General features: G+C 47.0%; 1 protein-coding gene across 21 annotated transcripts in view; it reads right to left on the reverse strand.

Annotated features, from left to right (window-relative positions):
- Nucleotides 1-21,917, reverse strand: part of LOC144136224 (protein turtle homolog B-like) — an 873,939-nt gene that overhangs the window by 314,669 nt on the left and 537,353 nt on the right. The window lies entirely within an intron of this gene.

Below are 21,917 nucleotides of genomic sequence, written 5' to 3' on the forward strand. Positions count from 1 at the left end.
GCTTTCTGAATAAAACACATAGCTGACAGTCAGCGCCACATTGTCTTTCCTTTTTTTCTTCGTCCGCTGTCTTTTGCGCTCTTGGAATCGCACAGTAGCAAGGGTGTGGCTGCACTCGAGCCAGTAACGAAGGGCAAAAAGAATCGAAATATAAAAAGTATATGCATAAAAATTATGACTCAGAATTCCTGTTAGCTATGAGCCCAGACTACACCAGCCATAGCTGCCAATCTTAAAGGGGCAAACAAATTATTCCCAAAAATAACCGCTCGAAAATACAGCGCTGCGCTGAACATCATAGCAGACTTCTCGACTGAAATTCGGCAAAGCAGATTGCGTGTATGGTTTTATACGCCCCCCCCCCCCCCCCCCATACGCCAGCCAATTTACCTTAAAAATTCGCCAACTGTTGGTACAGATTGCGCCAGAACACCACAGTCCAGTACGAAAACTCCACGCTTTGATCATCTCAGTAAAAAATTTGCCCATGAAATACCTAGGCCTAAGCATAAACGAGAGGGATATTGGAGGTGAGTGCAAATTCAATTTATCCCCATAGCCGGTCGAAGTTAGGAAGAAGTACCTCAGCAAGGTCTCAAGTAAGGTACAGGCAATAAAAAAGAGACTCTGAAAGAACGCACTTGCGTGCATTGCAAAGGTACCACCAAATTGTAAACAAAACAACTTGTACCTTCTTTGCAAAGGTAACCGGGCAACTGGGTCTGCTGCTCAGCTGTGTGATGGAAAACTTAAGGCACCCCTTAAGCTCAAAATCTCTGTAAGGTTAGTAGAACCCTGTCTTCATCTTTCGAGGCCTTTTGATCTATATGGGTGCCGTAAGGGCTCCATTGCTGCACTGAGAAGCAAATCGGGCTGCTTTAATATTTTCTGCAAAGACGCCATGACCTTGCATATTTAGTCTCCATGTATGGACGTTCGCAGAATGTCCATGGCTCCCATAAAAGCAAGCAAAAGGGGAAAAAATGAACAGAAATGCTGTTTTTTGTGTCCCGTTGTCAGTCACTCTGCGTTTTTGAACGCCAATGCGAAAAAGAGTAGGCAGGGCCACTTACAGAAACCGCCCACTCCTTGTACGTTCATCGGAATAAAAAAGAAAGTACCGAGCTGCTTTTACATGCGCCTCACAGCTTCCATACAACTGTGGACATTACTGCATACTGCCGTCCTACCCCAACCCACACCCTTGCAGTACTTTAATGAAACTCGGGTGTTATTCATCCCGAGTAGCTAAGCATACAGCAGACCCATCGTCTGTTCGAGTCCATCCAGCCGCTCATGCGCGCAGCACGGTGCGCCGTGCGAGCCGCGAGTCAGCTCCCCAAAGAAAGCACAGGGACTCTTGAGACGGTGAGCACAGCAGCGGCTGTTGCAGCGGCATCGTTAGCAGACAGCGGGGTTCAACGTAAGGCACAGCTGTGAAGAAGACTCGAGCAAAAAAAAAAAGAAGCCCCTACTAGAGGATAAAGCAGCCCAGGTAAGGAAAAAAAAGGAGAGAGTAAGGAAGGAAATTAGGCTCGTATGCCTTATACCCAGAAATTTTGGACAAGCGTATTTTTCAACTGGAAGGTGTATGTGAACTCAATTTTTGTGTCATATCGTGAGATTTCAGCGCAACAATCAATATATCTGCAGATCCCCCCTCGGGACGCTTACAGCTTTATGCTATTTATTGTCAGAAACGCACACCGTTAGCGCTGAACAACCTTTAAAACCGAGGTTTAGCTACACATCGGAAGGTTAGACCCCTCCAGTCAACGTGTTTATAAGAGTATCTTGCGATATTCCTCAGTAGCCTCACAATTAGTAATGAGGTCATGAAAGCTGGACTTGTTTTAATTATGGGCTTCCTCTAGCACATGACCAGAAGCCAAGTCACTCGCGTCTATGCTCGAACGCAAGATGACATGCAAAAAAATAGGCACTCTCTGCCTGCTAGTTCGTCGCGTAGAAAAAAACTGACTTCCCCTCATTTCTTCTTCCTACCTGTCGGGCGCACTCAGCTGATGCACCATCCAAAAAATTTTTAGCAGGCGTGCAAAGGAGCGCCGTCGTCATTTCATGGCTCCTATCAACGCAGAAATGGCGAATAGAAACGATGAAACAGAGCTTGAACCGCGACTGTTCTCACTTAAAGGAAGCGAGAAAGAAACAAGAGAAGGACTTGAAGGCCCCCGCACAAAAGATCCTCACAAATCGAAATTCTTCGTGAGGCAACGACTGGGCGCCTACGCCACGTGCCTGACCCTAATGGAAGAGAAAATTTCCAGTCAGTCAAGAAGAATCATAAGAGGTGTTCCCACAGGGAAAGGAACGATGAATGAAGTTAAAGGGCAAGAAACAGAGGGAAACCAACAGTGAAATTAGTCGGGCAATGAAAAGAGCCGAACCGTTCGCGCTGGCGACACGGAAAGGGAGGAATAGTCTCTCAGGCGCGCCGTGGTGCACGGAAAAGACAGAAATAATGTTCCACATATTATTCCCACTTCATCGTTAAATTTAATCAGAATAAATGGTCTCGGCTGTTCCGATTCGCGGCGAAAGTAATGAGGAATCGAGGGGCGAGGCCAGCAGGGGAGGGCGAGGGAGAACAAAAGGGCCAGGCAAGAGGAGGAGAGGGCCAGAGAAAACCGTACGGCTCAAGTCAGGAGTATGAAGAAATACGGAAAAAAGAAACGACCGAATGTTCGAACAAGTTTCTTTCTACCGGGCCAGCCTGGGATCGTGGGGAAAAAGCGTTATCATGCCTGGGATTCATCCCTAAGCTACCGGCAGAGAAAAATGATTCTTAGCGGCTGGAAAGTTTTCTTCCACCAAGCGCCCCTGACTAGGCCTGTCCCCGTATGAGGCAAAGAAGGTGTCTTGGAGACGCGGCGAGACTGTCCTCATTTCTCGGGCCACTGTCCCGCAGCGGAAGGTGAAATTGCCTGCGCACTTTTTATACTAAACGCCACTTACATCTTTCATATTTTTAGCCGGGCACAATAACGCGTGCGCGCGGAGACACGATGCTTTTCAAACTAATATTTGTGCAGTTTGTTCACAAGAAACGCCCTTAAATATTAAAGCGAATTTTTGTGACGCATGTGCTTTATACTTTGAGTTTGTATTCAAAATATAAACAAAAGCTATGCTTTGACATTCGAGGGTTACAAACTGCAGTATTGGAGAACACCTCAGAAATGTGATATTTGCAGAAAAGTGTAATGAAGACTAATGATTAATGTATTGAAAAATAGTTGATACGAAAAGTGAAAATGTATTGTGCGTACGTAATCTTCCTTCGTTTAGGGTTACCAACAGGCCCACTGAGGTGTTATAGAACATAAAAGTTACGAAGAGTAAATGACTGCGCGAACACACAGCGCCAGCAAGAAAGGCACACTAACTATATTACCCAACGCATTCACTGGTTTATTTAAAAGCCGCTGCGGGCACTGAACAAATTAAACCGGAATTTCGGCCAATAATTTACTCTGTACTCAACCCGCGCTTTACGGGGCAAAACCGCTTGTTTTTTCTAAGCTGTGTATAGAGCGGACAACGCAGCATTAATTCTATGGCTCACGGTAATGATTTTTTTCGTAATCTTTCGCAATATGGGCGACAGCTGACAATGAAAATTAGCGCAAAAAAAATGATCACCTGGGAACAGAAACGCAGAGATGGGCACCAACTGACGAATGAAGTTTTTTTGGAGACTGGACCCATTTAGGAGAGTTATCCCCCAAAAATTTTGAAATCGTACCACGGAGGATAAAGCTTCTGCGTCTGTGCCGAAAAGATAAATAGCTTGAGTAGCGCAGTTCATGATGAGACGTGCTCCGTGGTTGCACTTCATGGTTTTAGGATTTTCGCACTTTGAGTTTTGCGCGTTTTTTTTTTCTTTGAGGGTAACGCCGTTAAACACACGCTCCCAAGAATAACCACCGATTTTCGCATTGATCACTGTCTTCAGACACTCGTAGCAATTCAATCCTGTTCTTATTGCAACCAAATCTGGAAACAGCAGAGAGAAAACGCGCTCCCTTTGAAGCGCACTTCGTTAAGAAGAGTAAAGCGGGCAATTTCGCGACGTTTTTTGAAAGGTATTGAAGTACTACAGTTGCTCCCATTGCCATGTTCGCTCATAGTTTCTCGTTTAAGTGTGCCACACTATTGGTCAGCAACTTTCTCGTCGCTGGCCAATGAACTTCCACTTCTTTCAGCGCGTCCACTTCGCAGCGCCTTGCTTGTTTCGAATGGCGCGCAAAAGCAAAGCAGAGATGACGGTTTTGCGTTTCTTAATACAATGAAAACTGTCGAACGTTAAATACGTCTGGAGGCGGAGGGCTTGACGTGAACCAGTAAGAAAGGCTGAGGAAACTGGTAGTTCCCGCCTAACATGACCGGTGGTTTAGCATACTACGGTCGGGGTGAAAAGTCTGTGGACCACGCGTTCCTCAAACGAAGCCGATAGCTCTGTTATTAGCCGGTGCCTGGAGACCACATTTGTGGAGAGGAAATATCGAAACTTTGCCTTTCACTTGAGAAAGTGTGTTCTTCAGCTGCAGAGCTATCGGCTTCTTTTGAGGACCATGTGGTCCATAGACTTTTGTCCCCGACTCACGCCGCGACGTCTTGGAGATGCTGTGGCGCTGATGTAAGGAGCAGCTTTCGTGCGGTAGGCGAAACAGGTAGGCAAAACGTGCCCAACGTGCTGCGCAAGCAGCGTGTGTTGAGCAGTTGCGTCGCTGTGGGATGCGCGTAGTAGCAGATAAGGGGAAATAAGGTGAGCCTCGATAGGTTTGTCGTAGATTGCCGCAATGGGCCGCGGTAAAAAAGCGCAAATCTCGGTCCCGACACTGTCACTGGCTATAAGCGGCAAAGATGTCGTAAAGGAGAAGTTGTTACGCCGATTCGCTGATAAAAGAGCATAAGTTTACCTGCGCGCGTAATTACTGCGTGGTGCAATTTTTCGGCAGATGAGGCGCCGGCCGGCTCACTCACGTCCAAGAAATGCTACTTTCTGTTGATAGCATTACACGAATATTCAAGGTCGCGTTGACAGCGTTTAATATTTACTTAGAAGTTTTTTAATCTGACAGAATAACTGAATTGTGTAGAATAAAAGTCAGCTAAATTGTGGCATTCATGCAAGAAGACGTCACTATACGGTTAGATTTACCGAATATTATCGCGCGCGAAAAGAAACGCAAGCACGTTTCAGGTATTTTGCTTGCATGATATGTCGTACGTTGTTTCGTGAACCGGTGCGTCTTCGTTAACCTAATTGTTTGGAAGGAAATGGCCGCTGGCAGGTATTGTCGAAACGGCAGCGTGCATTTGTCGTTGTTTTGCCATCTCTAGACAGTGGCAGGCAACTGTTATCATGAATCACGCGAGAACAAGCGTGAGCACGTCTGGCTGCGTCCACTGCACTTAGTTTGGAGGCGAGTGGTATTTTTTTCACCAGACGCTGCGTCTTTCACTCCCATGCGTTGCTCGCTATCCGACTCATTACGGGGATTGACAAACAGACACTGTCAGGTAAAAACTGTAGCGAGATATCGGGGATTAAGCTGATCAAGTGCAGCGCTAGCTGGAAATGGCGACGCACTGCGTGGGAGGTGGGTCAGCAGAAGGCGACAACACATCTGCTCCGCCGAAATAATTCCACTGCTTCTCCTATTTTCCTGAAGTGCGATCAATGCGGCTAGTACATGCTGTCACAGGCTGATGAGTTTATTCAATGCATCGCGTAGATATCGATGACTACAACGCTTTCTGTTTTCCACCAGTAGCAGAGGCAATGCACAGTGCCGAAGTGTTTTCCTAGAATACGCCGTACGTCGTTAACGCAGGCCCGTTCACTTCGAGCGGAGTTAAGTTAAATGCAGCAACCACTCATGTGATTCAAAGAAATTAAAAACGCGCCAACAAGCCTCCAACACCCGCGCTCAAGACCTCTTCGCCACTCCTCTCCCTGGCCTACTGCGAGCCTGCAAGCGACTGCAGCGCCCCACCTCGTTTGTTTGCAAACATGCGCGAGGTCTGCATGACGTTTGACGTCTAAAAGCGACCCATGGGCTGTGTGGACGCCGTATTGGAGGGCTGCGGATTATTTTCGACCACACGGGGTTGTTTAACATGCACTGACGTCACACAGCATACGGATGCCTTTTCGTTTCGCCTCTAATGAAACGCAACCGCTGCAGTCGAGACAGCTGCAATTTCGGGTATGACCAAGTATGGCACGAAAAGGGACCAAATGAGTGAGTGGTAATTATTAAGACTACAGTGTACAAATTTTGTCGCAACATAAGAGGGAAGCATGACACCAGACACTCATAAGTTTTCATATTCAGACTTGATTGACTACGCACGCAGATGCCTTAAACGGGGGAGTCGCACTCGCAGAGTAATGTTGATGTCAGATTGCTTTCTCCGAATAATCAGCGGTTGATTAATTCATTCAATGCACGGGCCGTCCAGGAGCTCAGTCGAAACGTACACATCGTTGTTCGTCGAGACAATTCATCATTTTCGATTTACAACTGGTGTCAAGATAGTTCCCCTCCACTCACGTATTGTTTTCCGCGCGCAGATCATGAGCGTTTTCTTAATTGGGCCGCAGTGGCCGGTGACCGCGGATGACGAAAATTATAAATGAGCGGTTGAAGTTTCAGAGCTGTCGCAGCCAGGCGGCCTTCTCGTTTGCGTAATGAACCTTTTCGCCGTTACCCTGCGTCGGTGACAATCAATTACTCGAGTTCCGCTAATTGAATAAGTAGGTGGCTTGTCCTCGCCACGAGTTGTGTCTCGGCGGCCTTTTACGCAAACTCCTCTCCACCCATCTCTACTTCCCTTTCGCGACGTCTCACTCACTGCAGAAAAACAAAGACCAAACAAATTGCAGATATTACTAAACCAGGATCCGCAGCCGCTCACAGATTTCGCGTGCAAGTGAGCGTATACGCTCTGGCTGAGGCTTCTCTTAAAACTGTACAGCTCTGGGAAATCTCAAGCCGCGCTCCGCTGCTGAATGACAGATTTCATAAGGACATGACCGCTGTTTGCGAGCGATCCAGTGGCGACTGTCAAACCGCCATTTGCAAAAGCCAAGAATCCAGGAGAGCCGAGGCGTTGACAGACGTCAACCATTCTTGGTCGCGGACGTCTTGATAAGTTCAGTCGCTGATGAGCTCACGCCTTTCATAAGGCTGCACGGATTTATCGAGGCTCGCCAACAGCACCGCCTACGCGACGTACAGAGCGGTTCGGCGAAGCGTGCAAAGCGTGCTCACTGTGAAGACTTTCGAAGAAGGAGGCTCCGGAACAGCGACCACAAGGCCACACTAAAGCTTTCGCGAAATGGTTCACTGGCCTTTCTGTTCTGGGAACAGTGAAACGGCAGTCCAGAGACAATTCAATTAGGGCTTGCTCTAATACATAGTTGTCGCAGCGCAAGGATTCAAAGTTGCAGTCTTTACTAGCACGGAGAGCGCTAATGCTCCGTGCAAACGCTGCGAAACCACGCGAGACTCGAGTACCCACGCACGCGTTCCGTGGTCAGCGGTGCGGCACTTTCGTACGCCGCTTTGTGGGCTCGGTAGCTGTGCCATGACACAGCCTCCTCATCCAGTGATTTTCGCTATGCAGGTGCTCGTGCCTACCTTCGCATACGTCTTGCCAGCACTCTTCAACTTTTCGTGGGTCGTCCTACCAGAGCTGGAAATGCCATTCTACAATGGGAACAACCGAACCTTTGCTTTGGGCGCCTCGGAAGCGTCGATAAAAGCCGCGCCCCCTCACTGGATCCTCGACACCGGATGGAAAGCACAAGCGGCAGCGACAACATCGTTCCTGCCAGCGCATAAGAAGCACCGCTTCCCGCCCGCGCTTTGTGGGCTCGGTAGCTGTGCCATAACACAGCCTCCTCATCCACTGATTTTCGCTATGCAGTTCAGTAAACCATATTGCCTTTTTGCAAAAAAAACTAGTAACTACTGTCTACTACAGCTGCCGAGCCTGCAGTGTTGCATTTTTGTCGCTGATGAATGTTTTGGTGTCATAAAATCCCTCCTGCTCTTGTCGGGCGATTTTTAGACGAATCCTGGTCCTGATAAATTTGACCGTATTCTTGCTAAGCTGGAGACATTGTCAACTGGTCAAGACCAAATAATAACCGATGTACAGGACCTTAAGCGTCAGATGCGTTCTATTGACATAACAATTTCTGATTTGAGTAAGCGCGTAGCTGACCTAGAAAGTGTTTTCCAGGGTTTCTCTACTCTCAAAACCGATCTACAATCTGCCCAATCTGTCTCCGCTAAGACTGCTGCTCTTGTTACTAACCTTGAAGCTCGGTTAGATGACACCGAAAATAGGTCACGCCGTAACAATTTGATATTCTATGGCCTTTCGGATTCTAATTCGCGCTAAACGCTCGTTGAATCGGAAGAAATAATAATCCACCATTGTCAGGACAAATTACAGGTAACCTTGGACACAAGTCAAATTGAGCGTGCACATCGTTTGGGCCGCTATGAGGAAGGCCGTCGACGGCCGATTATAGCAAAATTTTTGTCCTCTAAAACAAAAGAAACTATCCTCTCAGAGGGACCCAAGTTGAAGGGCACCGATTTTAGCATCGGAGAAGACTTTTCCTTTCCTGTTCGAAAAGCACGCAAACACCTTGTCGCGTTTGCAAAAGCAGAAACCGGACCGTTCTCCCTGCGGTACAAGACACTTTTTCTCGGAAAAAAACGCTACACCTTTGATGCTGCCACAGAAACGGTTACAGAAATAGCATAGCGCTTATCTCGCCACCGTCACAAATCTAATATTTGCTATACCACCCCTCGAGAGAATATTTGTCTGTCGGTTATCTATACCAATATACGCAGCCTGCTTTCAAAGACCGATCTTTTGTCCAGTCTTGTGTCTTCAACGGGCAGAAATCTGCTCGTTTTGACAGAGACATGGCTGACTGATAGTATAAGCGGCGCTGAAGTTCTTTGCAACTTACCAAACTTTAATCTTTTTTCGTGCTGATCGCACTAGCTCTCGGGGGGGGTGGCGTCCTTATTGCTACAAGCAATCAGTTACAGTGTTCACACATCAACGTCACATCAGACCTCGAAATACTATGGCTCCTTTGCCGAGCCACACCAGTATCTATATTAATTGGAGTTTGTTGCAGACCCACTCATAATAGTCCCGAATTCCCCCGTAAACTGCAGAACATTTTAAACGAACTTAAAACTAGACACCCTAAGGCACACATCCTCCTTTTTGGAGATTTCAACTATCCTGGCATAAATTGGTCTACTCCTCATCAACCTGTTTTTAGACAGGATGAATCCCGTGAATTTATGGATGTCTGCCTAAACTTTAACCTAGCGCAACTAGTAACACAGCCTACACGCATCGCCGGAGATACTGCTAACATTCTTGACCTCATACTATCTAGCTACCCCGACAGCCTCAACGCTATCACTTACCTCCGTGAAATCAGCGATCATAAAGTTATTCATGCATGCTTTAACTTCTCTCCAATGACAAAAGAAACTTCCCAAAAAACAATTTCTCTTTACAACAAAGGAAACTATGAGGCCTTCAACGCGGAATTGGAGGCCCTTTTTCCATCTTATCAGGAGTCATTTGACGAACAAGACATCCACACAAACTGGTCAATGTTTAAGCACAAAATGAATGAATTGACTAACAAATATATCCCCAAATGCAGCTTCCGCGCTAACCACCACAAACCATGGTTCACCAAGACTCTTGGAAGATTAGAAAATAAAAAGATACGCCTCTTCAGAAGTGCCAAACTGAGCAGAGCAGACTGCGCATGGGAAAAATATTGCGGTGCTGAAAAGGCGTATTTGGTCGCACTAAAAAACGCTAAACGTTCCTTTTATCATATCGACTTGCCAAATATACTCACAAATAACCCGACTAAATTCTGGCAGCTTCTAAATCCCCAATCTTCGCGCGTTGTTACCCTGACTGACAATTCTGGACGTGTTATTTCGGACTTTGAGTGCGCTAACATATTTAATTCTGCCTTCGCATCTGTATTCACTAAAGAACAAGAACCACCACCCCTCATGACAACCAATGACCCCACAACTGCAATGCCAACCGTTACGTTCGCAGAAACCGGCATATCCCTTCTAATAGATAAATTAAAATTTTTTTCATCCACCGGCATTGATGGAATTAACACAAAAGTCCTAAAGAACACTCGCCATGCATCTGCCAAGTTCTTATGCTTACTGTTCGCGCAGTCCATTTCAACGGGTATCATACCCTACGACTGGAAAGTGGGGAAGGTCGTTCCAGTCCACAAGTCGGGTAAAAAAAATTCGCCACTTAACTACCGCCCCATATCACTAACCAGCATACCCTGCAAGCTCATGGAACACGTCATTTACTCTTTAACAATGCAGTTTCTGGACTCAAATAATTTCTTCCATTCATCACAACACGGATTTCGTAAAGGATACTCCTGTGAAACGCAATTAGATATCTTCGTTCATGACCTACATGCCAACCTTGACGCTAACCTCCAAACCGACGCAATCTTCCTCGACTTTGCTAAGGCTTTTGACAAGGTACCCCACAACCGCCTATTTCTGAAACTTTCCTGCCTAAGCTTGCATCCTGACATACTAGCATAGATAAAAGAATTTTTGACTCACCGTTCCCAATCAGTCGTCATTAATAATCAAATGTCTAACTTATTACCAGTTTCCTCAGGGGTGCCCCAAGGATCCGTCCTAGGGCCTCTTTTGTTTCTAATTTATATTAACGACCTACCTCAGAAATTAGATTGCCATATTCGGATGTTTGCCGACGATTGCGTTATTTACAAAACAGTTACTGACTCCGTTAACCAGCAATCCCTACAAGATAACCTAAATCTGGTACAAAACTGGTGCAACGACTGGCTAATGACACTTAATATAAACAAATGCAAGTATATATCTTTCAACCGTCGCAGTAATCCTCTCCTGTTCCCCTACTCTATCTCTAACGTTCCTATCGACCCTGTCCAATCATATAAATATCTCGGTGTTCATCTTAGTCATGACCTCACGTGGAATAGCCATATCGCGAACATTATTTCATCTGCTAACAAAACGCTTGGCTTCTTAAAGCGTCATCTCCACTCTGCCCCCCCCAGCATGTTAAGCTACTCGCATACAAATCACTAGTTCGATCAAAATTAGAATACGCATCGCCCATCTGGTCTCCGAAACAAGTATACCTTACTAACTCACTTGAATCAGTTCAAAATAGGGCAACTAGATTCATTCATTCCTCATACTCTCTTGATATCAGCATATCAGCTCTGAAATCGCAGTCCAATCTACCTACTCTTGCACTTCGTCGCCACATTGCTAGTTTATCCCTATTTCATAAATTCTTTTATTCCGAGCTATCACAGGAACCCTATATCTGCCCTCCCCCACCACGCTTTTCTCTTCGCACCGGACATCAGCAGCAGGTATCTCGGCCACGAGCACGCACAACAACTTTTTCTTCATCATTCTTTCCCCGGACTGCTAGCGACTGGAACGGCCTTCCCCATGAACTTGCTGCCATCACATGCCAAACTATGTTTCTTAACCAAATTACGCGTTTCCTTGCATCACGATAATCATTTTTCTTTGTATAACTCGTTCAGTTTTTGTGTACTTTTTCTGTTGTTAATCTATATGTGTCCCACCCCTTATGTAATACCCTCACACGAGGGTCTTTAAGGAAATAAAGTGAAAGTGAAGTGAAGTGAAGTTGCCAGCACGACCAGTATATGTAGCGCAAAAGAGATTACGTAAAAAGGTGGCACACTGGCAAGTTTGCTTGCTGCAAACTTCAATTAATGGATTAATTTTTTTTAGCTCAAGAAAGATGTACTACTGTAAACTTATACAAAGACAGCCACGTGCCTGCTACGCATCCGTGGTGGTAAGGTGGGAGCGCGCACATAGAAACGCTACAGACCACCGATGCAGTTGGCTTTATAGGTCAAAATACGCAAGGTTTCGAATATTTCCCTGCTTGTCTGCGTCCCATAATCGCGCAAAGCGCGCGTCCTGTTGAAAAGTGCCCTTCAAACTGGCTTCTACAAGCACTGGCGACAGTGAGCAGCCAAATGCCGACGTCCGCCAATCGGGGCAGTAGCTACTGTGTAATGCTCTCGCAAGCGGTCAGCGAAACAGCGTCTAGTGTGGACGATGTGGCTTTTTCTACAGGAGAGTGCAATCAGTATTCTGTACAGACATCTCAGGAAATGTGCATGACGTGCTTAAGAGCGCTAGGAGGCTTCCGTCATTTACTAGGCGACAGATGCGCGACTGCGCATGCACCGCCTTATCCGCAATTTATCCAGACTTTACTCGTAACTTTCCCGGTGCTGAAAATGCCACAGGAATACCGCACTTTCCGGCCATCTTCTTGGGGCGGTGTCACGGCTGATGCCAATAAGGCACTGCAACCGGTCACTGGAGCGAAAATACGTTTTCTTTTTGTTTTCCAGTTGAGCCCACCGGATTTTAACGAGTCTGGCTTTCCACCACTGTTGCCATGGTTACCCTTTGTTAAAGCCTGTTTACCACGCTACGCTAGTATGTCTATACTATGCTATGACCCTCTGCTGGCGCTGTTTGCGAGTTGATGCTGCTCGTACGTGAGACCTCCGCTGTGTCGCTTCGGCACTCGTTGCGCTGGTCATGAATGTCAGGATAACCAGCTGCCGTTTTTGAAGCGAAAGATTCGCTACGCCAGGTTTTCAAAAAGGTAGCGTCAGTGCATCCTTGAACAATTTGCGTCGCACAATCCCTACGGGTGGCTGTGACAGCCACCTGCCAGTGCAGTGGCGCATCACTTAACCGCTGCCCCACTGCGCTGGTAGTGGTATGAGGACTCGCCCCCATCTTTGAATGTTAAGTAGAGAATGAGCAATTCTGCATATATGGACATTAAACCACCAAATACATCGCTTCATGCCTTGAAGTCGGAGCTTAGGTGCCTCCTGCAATTGAAGAATCACCACCTGCTTTCACACGTCTGCTCGGTTTAACTAAGCTAAACATCTACCAATTTTTTCTTTTATTCTAAAGGTTGAACACTTAACCTGACAACACGAGAGCTTAGTGACCCTATCCATGCCAGTTCCTACGCTTAATATGTGAACAGAAAGCTGCGATGTGTAAGGAAGCAGGAATATAAATCAAGAATTGTTAACCATGGAGTTCACGTAGCCATTCAGGATCCCCTAAAGTAATTTAGTCTAAATAGAGTAAGAATTAAAGGTGAAGGATGCCAGTGCGTTTATTGGAGAAAAGAAAGGCACTGACTAAATAATTAGCACCTTTGTCTGCCAAAACTTCTCCCCAACGAACAGAACTATTTACGTCATTTTAAACTCCGGCTCAAGTCTTTATTCCTTATTAACATAGCCTCTCCTTGCATAGGTATAACATAGGGATATGTAGCAACCTGACTTTTGCCTTCCCGGAGGCTGTGAGTACTTCTTTGTGGCGATTGTTACATGCGCTAAATTATTTCAAATTGCTGTTGCGAAAAAACTCAGTAAACGAACACGATTACTAACGTCGTAGTTTGGGCGTATTGGCGTGACATGACATGAAAGTTTAAGCGCAGAACCAAACAAGGACGAGGCGTTGCTGCATGCCGAAGAACAGCAAAACAGCCCCAGAGTCGAACCTTCATTCTCGACCCTAAATTAAGAACGCGACCCATGCTACTTGCCACATGCAATCTCCGGCTGCAGTAGCCGATAAAATAAAATGGAGCTGAACTCACGTCGTAAGGGCACTGGAGAGAAGAAGAGAGGAGAAAAAGGAAAGACATGTACTCGCTCTTGGAGAAAGAGAAGGAAGGAAAGGGAGCGAAGGGAAAGGACTGCGGTGAAAAGCGAGGCGAGACAACTTCTAGAAGTGCCACCGAGGAGAGTTACTTTCTAAACTGTCGACTCGACGGGAGCTCAGGAAATTTCCGTAATTGAGCGCGCCAAGAGCAACGCTGGAAGCGAAGCCCCGTGGACGGTTGAGCAATTTCCCACGTTGCCAGTTGCGCTGGCATCGGCAGATAAGTTCGGCCAGGCGAGCTGCGAAGAAACGCCAGCCATAGAGAAAGGCGTGAGTGGTTGAGAAAAAGTGAGGAGGAGGAGGAGGAGGTAGAGAAAAGAGGCCACCCAGTCGCACACCGCCTTTCTCGTGTCTCGGCGGGAAAACGCGATAAACTCGTTCCAAGGAGCAAGCAGCCAAGGAAGCGGCCGTGCGACAGCGTTTCCGGAGACCGACGAAAAAAGGGCGCAGGGGCATTAGGAACGTCGCTGGCTGATAGCGACAGTGCGCAATTAAAGCGGGGGAGGAGGAGGACGACGACTGCTGCGAAGCTCGACGGGGTGGGTGAGAACTTTCCTTCTCGTAGATAGGCCACTTTTCACACGCTAGAGTTCCTCGCTGATAATTCAATATTTGGCGAAAGTGAAGCATGCGCATGAATAATCGCGATCTGGGGGTCACAGCAATTGCCGACCATTGCTTATCCGCACTGCATGCACGCTGCAGTTCGAATCGACAACCACCGCTGTTACCAAAATAAAAAAAAATACCAACATGAGATGAAACATGGAACAGAGTAAAACTAAGCGCAGGCTGCAGCAGCATCTTTTATGCGCTATCCCCCCCCCCCTCCCCGCTCCCACTCATTGTGTGGTTTTTTGACCATTCATGGCAACCACCTGTGACGCCATGGCTGATAGCTAGCAGTAAATTTGCAGCTGTTCGTTCCGGCGTTAGACGTAGGGCTGATCAAGGCGGAGCTGTGGTAGGAATGAATCGACAAGTAAATCTTTACAAGATTGGCCCCTGATTAGTGCTAATGATCACTGATACGACTGCGAGCATTTTTCTTCAGTAATGCTGAAAGGCGCATCATTCCCCTCGTTTCCTTTCTAATACGATAATATACCGGTGTAAGAATAAAATACCTTGGAGTGCGTGAAATAAATGCACTATGCAAGGATTGGAATCGACTAGATGCGAACAAATCCGCCTAAGGGTCATTGGAGGAGGCAAATTTCTGACATATCCGGAATGGCTCAAGAGTCGCAGATTCAGCGCTTAACAGGCAAAACTAAGTCTTCGCTTCTTTGTTGTCAGGCACTGTAGCGCAAGCACAAGCACAAATGCGGTTTACCTTTCTACAGCAGCGATCATAATGAATAAAGCGGAATGCAGATACGGGTAATACCAACGCTTTTATACCAGTTCATATCTGCAACTTCTAGCTGCCCTTTGCTCCTAGACGGGTATGTCACTATCGAATCCTGAACTCACTGACAAATTGGCACAATATAAAGTTGTTACACAGCAGCTGGTCGATTTACCCCGGAACTAATTTTTTTTCTTAACTTGGCGAGTAAAAAATACAAAAAGAAGGAAGGCAAAATTACAAGAAACGTCCCTCGTGAATATCTCACTCGGCAATTCTTGACTGAATAGTGCATGTAATTCTGCGCCCGACATCAATGCACCGCCTTAAGGTTTGCGGAACTCCAAGGCGCTCATTACCTCGAGAAGGCCTCATGCCGTCTGTTTTTCTTTCCTCTTTTGCGGCTGATCTTAGTTGAGCGAAACCCACGATATGAAAAAGGAAGTTAATTTCAGCGAGGCAGCGACATGTCTGCGGCGTTAAAAACGAACGCTGTGACACGCGGAAGTCATTAGACGCCGCCGCGGTGTAAGAAGAGCCCTGTAAATAAAGAAACGCGCGTAGAGCTTCGAACTGCAGTGCGAAATCAGGGAGGACCGGGCGAGAAAAGGCAAAAGCGAATCAGAGACCGAGGCACCATCAAATGAGCGCGAAGGCCCGAAGGAGAAATTTCTTGAACGCGCGCGCCTTTCTTGGTCCAGGAAGTGGCGCGAGAGAGCATGCGAGAGAAGACGTCTCGTTTTCGGCGGACCAGGCATTACGACGGCCGTCTCTTATTTGGCAACGATGCCTTCGCGAGGCCTCCCCAGCGCCGGCGGCGGCAGTGGCGGGGAGCTTCGACAGGATTTACGAGCTTCAAATTATCTGTTCCTTCGCAAACCTCACTTCGTCGCTGCAGACAAAAAAAAAAAAACGCAGCGCAAGGGGAGCAAAATGGGGAGAAGCGCTGCTACACCAGTTTTCGTCGCCTGCAGGCAGCGCTCACACAGAAAGAATGAGCAGAAACACGCTTCCAGCGACGGGGGAAGAAGCAGAGGCCCCAAGCAGGAACAAGACGAGACTGGCTCTGCGAGCAAGCGCGCTGAGGGAAGACCTCGCACCCGCCACTAGCGAGATCACGATGGCATCTGCCACTATTACACTCTGCGAGTTCATGTTTCTCTTACAGCTCAGAAAAAAGCGAAGCATCGGCTTGTGTGGATTTCTTTCCTCTTTCTGCTTTGTCGCCGCCTCGTATAGCTCGCGGCGTATATACCACGTCGTCGTCTTCTCCGACATTCCCTTGCTCTCTATTTTTCTCCCCTTCTTTCCCACTGCCTGCCATCGCGTTTCGGACGGCCTACGTCGCGCGTCTACTGCCCCCCGACTTCCTCCCTCGCCCTCGGCTGCCAGCTGCTGCTTGTGTTTCCGCGTTTGTCTTTCTTCTGGGCGTGCGGCGCTTTCTTCCCTCACGCTCCAACGCGCCGGGCCCTCCGTCATCGCGACGTCGTCCGTTTTGTGACACGTCGGCTTTTTCGACTCGACCCTCCGTCGGCTTCTTTTATAAAACCTGTCCCGGCGCGCCGTGGGCCTCAATCTCAACTTTATTTTCTTTGCACAGACTTTTTGTCTCTGTGTTTATTCCAAGCTTATTTATCAACATCTTTTTATTTTGCGAACTCGAGGGAAGAGTCTGCCTCTCATCCGCTGGTCTCTCCCCCATGCCCTTTCCGATCGCTGTGTCCTCCCGGCTTTGTTTTCTTTTGCGACACTTGACGCCACGATGACGTTTCTCTTCGCTTTCTCTTCTTATTGCTTCTCCTCCCAGGCCCCGTCTTTCAATTTAAGCCTTCCGCTATTCCTCTCTTCGTCTCACAGCCAGTCTATTACACTGGCGTTGCGCCTGCCCTGCTTTTTTTATTCGCTCTTTGCTTGGTTCTCTCGCTGAAGAAGCCGACGGGAAACAGCCCAAAAGCGGCTGGCATAACCGTTATCTGGAAGTTCCGTGAGGGCCATGGATCGAAAGGGCTTATTCCCCCCTTTTTTTATTCAACTCCTCCAAATACTTCTGGTTGCTTCGAAACGCGGTGCCAATTTTTCATGCTTTATTGCGATCTCAGCGTAGCAGCACTCGAGGATTCGAGAACGAAAAGCCCATAGAGCCAGAGTCGCCGGGACAAGCCATGGGGGACGAAGTACACGCGGCGTGCTCAAGTGCAATCGGTCAAAGCCCCGCCCTTGTGATGACCCGACGAGCCGTGACCACGGGGGAGCCATCTTGGAGAGAACTGCACAGCACGAAGCTGAAAGGCGCACACGAAGCTGTAGGACCGAATAACCGCATGAAAGAGACTGCGTCCTGGAATTGCAGTGAATACTGTCTCTTTTCATTCGTACACTTTGCTAAACTACAAGGGATATGTGTTTTTGTATGCCTGCGCATAAATCCATGCACGAAGTTTTGCTGAGCTTTTCGTGTCTGTGTGCGCTTTCATGTGCGAACGAAAAATAGGCTCACGGATGAAGGCGAAGTCATATACACAATGCTACATATCATATTACTGCTTCTGCAGTTGTCGAGTAAAAACTAGCAAGTGCATCGAGAAAAACGCATTACGTCGTTCTGCACGTTTTTAGATGCGAGTAACGACATTTACAAAAATATGACAGCCTGTATGAGCTGAGATACGCATTCTCCGGCCCTTAAAAAAATGAAAACATAAAATAGAAGGGAGGAGAGAGCAGATGTAAAGGCGCTAAAACTATAGAAGCGCCATCCGAATTGCTTCAAACAGAACAAGGAAATAGTGCAACTAATATTGCCGCCGGCGTCGCGCCCCCATGAACGGCCCTTGGTAGGCAAAGCAACCCGGATTACCCGGTAGCTTAAGAGCGGTCCCGTGGTTTTGCATTGCTAGAAACAAACGCCCGGAATGGCTAATTGCTCGTCAAAGCGCATTATGACATTTCTCCTCCCTTCAGCTTTTCACCGAGGATGCGTACTGCGGACATTTTTCCCGTGCCTACCTTTTTCGGAGCTGGCTTATTCGAGGAGAGGGAAAAAAAGAGGAAAGAAAGGCGTCCCGTGACGGATCTCACGCTGGCTGGAAAATACACCCGGTTTGTCTCCCGCAATGAAAAGAGGAGATAAATTGAGCTGAGCGAAGAGAGGAAAAGAATCTGCCTACAAAAACTTGCCGGCGTATTTTTATTCACTGAAGCGGAAAGACTCTCCCGAGCCTCTCCGCATCCTGGCGCACTGTGGCGTGTGTCCGCTGTCGCAGAAGCAGCCGTAGAATTGAGCCAGCCAGCCAGACGGTTTGGAAATGAGCAGAGACGTAAAGAGAAAGATGAACGCACAACGCACATCTAACGCCCCGGGAAAAAAAAAATATGCGTCCTTGTTCCCTCTATCTCATTTCCTTAATGCCCTTATTTTTCTTCTTCCATTTCATTCCTATTTTTTTGAGCGGTCGTCGAAGGTCTGACGCCTAGGCCACCACAACACATGCGACACCGCTAAAGGGCAAGACGAAAACTTAGGAGTTTAACAAGCCCATTAACGCACCAAGTTCTTTGTCGAATGGGATCTCGTGTGACACTAACACGCTGAACGTTATTGGTTTTAGATGATCGTTTCACAGGGGAATAGCAAAAGCAGCTTACCCTGGCAAATATAGCGGGGCAGATTCGTACATTTAGCCTAAGGAAAGCCACAGCGGTTCTCCCCACATAGGAATTATATAATCTCCACGTTTTGGACGTAAACTCACCCGCCCTAAGTGACAAAGGAAGTTCATCATTCGGGTTATTTAGGGGGCGTAAATGTTATGATTACATGTAACGCAAAAAGGATCGAAAATCTGATGCCCGCGTGCTTAAAATACGTAAACGCTTTTCGTTCCGGCCTTTGCGTACGAAAAACAGTGACTGAGCGGCTGATAGTCCTTACAAAAAATATTTCAAACAATATAATCCTTCCGTGTTTAAGTTTGCGAAGGACTGCGCAAGTTCAATAGAACGGCTTGCATTCGCCAGGGCTTCCACGCTCTGTTGAATACGGTTGAAAAAAAAAAAACTGCTGAATGTTACTGTCATAACACTCAAGTGATATTACTAAAGATGTATTCGTGGAAACAGCAGTAAAATATTTTATACATTAGCTCAGTCTGTTTGTTGAGTTAATCTAATCAATGTTGAAACCCGGGATTTGTGCTATGAGAATTGTTGAAAACTAGATCGCGTGCACACAAATAGAGTTGTAGCACTAAAACAGAACAAGTGGAGTATGTCTCATATAGAAGTAGTGGTATCCTCCGAAATTATTTTTTTGAAGGGGCGTGGGTTCATAAATTTAGCAGCCTATTTTCTGGTTTAGAATTATGCATTAGACATTAGAATACATGGTCCACCACGTGGTACTCGCCTACGACAGCTATTTAATTGACAAGTAAATTTCTCCTTGTTGCTATTTCGGTTTGAACAGTGGAACGATGGCCACGGCGCGTATATAGTGTTTAGGTCACAAGGCGCAAAAAAACTGCAATTGTTTATACACACTTCTAATTAACTACAACGCTCACGCCAGCCTCGTTCAAAAGCTGGAATGACCACAAAAGACGTATGAGCGTTTATATTGCAGTTTTTTTTTCATTCTTTACGTCACCTCAATACTTCCAACGCCTCACAGCCATCCTTCGGTTGATGAAACAGATACCGGAACAGCATGACGAAGAAATGCGATAATAAATTATTTAGCTGTTGCAGGCGAATACCACGTTGTGAACCGTGTACTCTAACGTCTAAACCATAACTTCAAGTTCCTCAATTATTACAATCTGGTAAAGAGCCTGGCTGTGTCAAATGTTCCTGAGGTCGTGGTTAGCTCGCTTCTATCATGCAAGGACCCGGCGGCAGGTTCTCACAAGTAGCAGAAACTTCTTGATATGCTGATCCACACGGGTAATCTTGATGAAGCAGAAAGAGCTCTTAACAACAAAGAAGCTATGACAGAAAATTCTTATAACAATCAGAGGAGTGACTCAAGGCTCACTTACTACATTGCGGGGTGTGTTGAAAGAAGGTGTATCTTGAAAACAAAATGTCGTGTGTGCATGGATCAGCTTCTTTTACCAGCTCCCGGTGGCAAAAATTTGAATGCTGCCACATTTACAAAAGCATGCGATTTTGGTGGCTTGCTCAACCCCGCACTGAGCGTGTTCAAGTTCATGAGTCAGCTTGAGGACGTTTTCACAGGTTGTTTTAGCTATGGAGAACTGCATCACGACAGCATCATGATTGTGCTTGCTCTTCTGAACACGACGGGCATGAACCGTATTGAATGCGATCAACACTTCAAGGAGCTCGCCTCAAATGTGACTGGGTTTTATCTTGTAACCAGAATACATTTTTTTTGTCAAAGGTCTCAACATGTCTTGTGACTTCGCCCGAAGGAAAGCACAGCAGCATTTATAAAGTTTAACCGTGTGTAGCAAATTGAGATGGAAGATTTTGTTGAGGACTGAGTGGGGCACAGTATATGTAAATAAAATTAGTTGTGTCATGCATATTCGTGTATTTTTTTTCTAAGTGGGGGGAGGGGTGGGGTGCGGCTACTGTTGCCGTAAGACTGGGTCGCCGTGCACAATGAGTTCCGGAACAATTTTTGGCGCTTCTTTCAAGTTCCTGGAAAGTTGGATTTAGATACATGAAATTGAACTGCACTTTTACTTGGTACAGCCTTTGTCAAGAGCTCAGAGCTCACGGGGTTTGCTTCTAGGGTGTATAGTGGGGCTCCTGTAGCACATTTGGGCGTTCAGCCCATTGGAGGTAACGGGACAAAAATCTTACCTTCCGGAGATATGGAACGCTGGAAATGCATTAATTACGAGCTATGCAGTGTGGCTCGGAAGTGAACTCCGTCGGCTCTAAATTTTTTACAAAGGCTCTACTTGCACTGATGCTGCGAGTAAGTGCACTAGCTCGCCCTTCTAAAAAACTACGTGCTTTAAACGACGACAACGAAAGTGTTTCATGTAACCGCGGCACGCTCCTCGCCCAACCCTGGCTTATTCCCCGTCGTGGTTGTGTGCCATATCATTAACGCAACAACATCGCAGTCACTGCATTCCGCTATAGGCTCTTACGGAATTCCGTGTCGGAGCGTCGTGCAAACTAAACAAGATCGTGGATGTACACGGGGGAGGGAGCTCCTGTGTAAATTTCACTTACTGCTATGCATTGTTTTGGAGTTTTTTATGGGGTGCGTGAGGTCATAGAGCATTTGCATAATTAATTTTACTAAAGAGGAACGATGCATTAATTTGAACATCACGCGGGCATTACGCAGCGACTTCCGTGCGCGGCAGCAAACGGCAGGCTGACAGCGAAGACGCATTCAAGTGCGGTTGACTGCAGCGCCACCGCCAACTTCCACGCTCACCGGCCCTCTCCGCGGCGGCTGGTCGCGCCACTCAAAACATTCCAGTACACTCTATCCAGGTGGTCGAAATTATTCCGGAGCCTTCATTACGGCACCTTTTCCTTCCTTTCTTCTTTCACTCCCTCCATTATCCCTTTCCTTACGGCGCGATTCAGGTGTCCGCCGAGATGCGAGACAGATACTTTGCTTTCGAATTTTAAATCGGTTTTTGAGGAAAGGAAATGCCAGAGCCTGCCAGAGC

Source organism: Amblyomma americanum, chromosome 6 (genome assembly GCF_052857255.1).
Source record: "Amblyomma americanum isolate KBUSLIRL-KWMA chromosome 6, ASM5285725v1, whole genome shotgun sequence".
Classification (NCBI taxonomy): domain Eukaryota; kingdom Metazoa; phylum Arthropoda; class Arachnida; order Ixodida; family Ixodidae; genus Amblyomma; species Amblyomma americanum.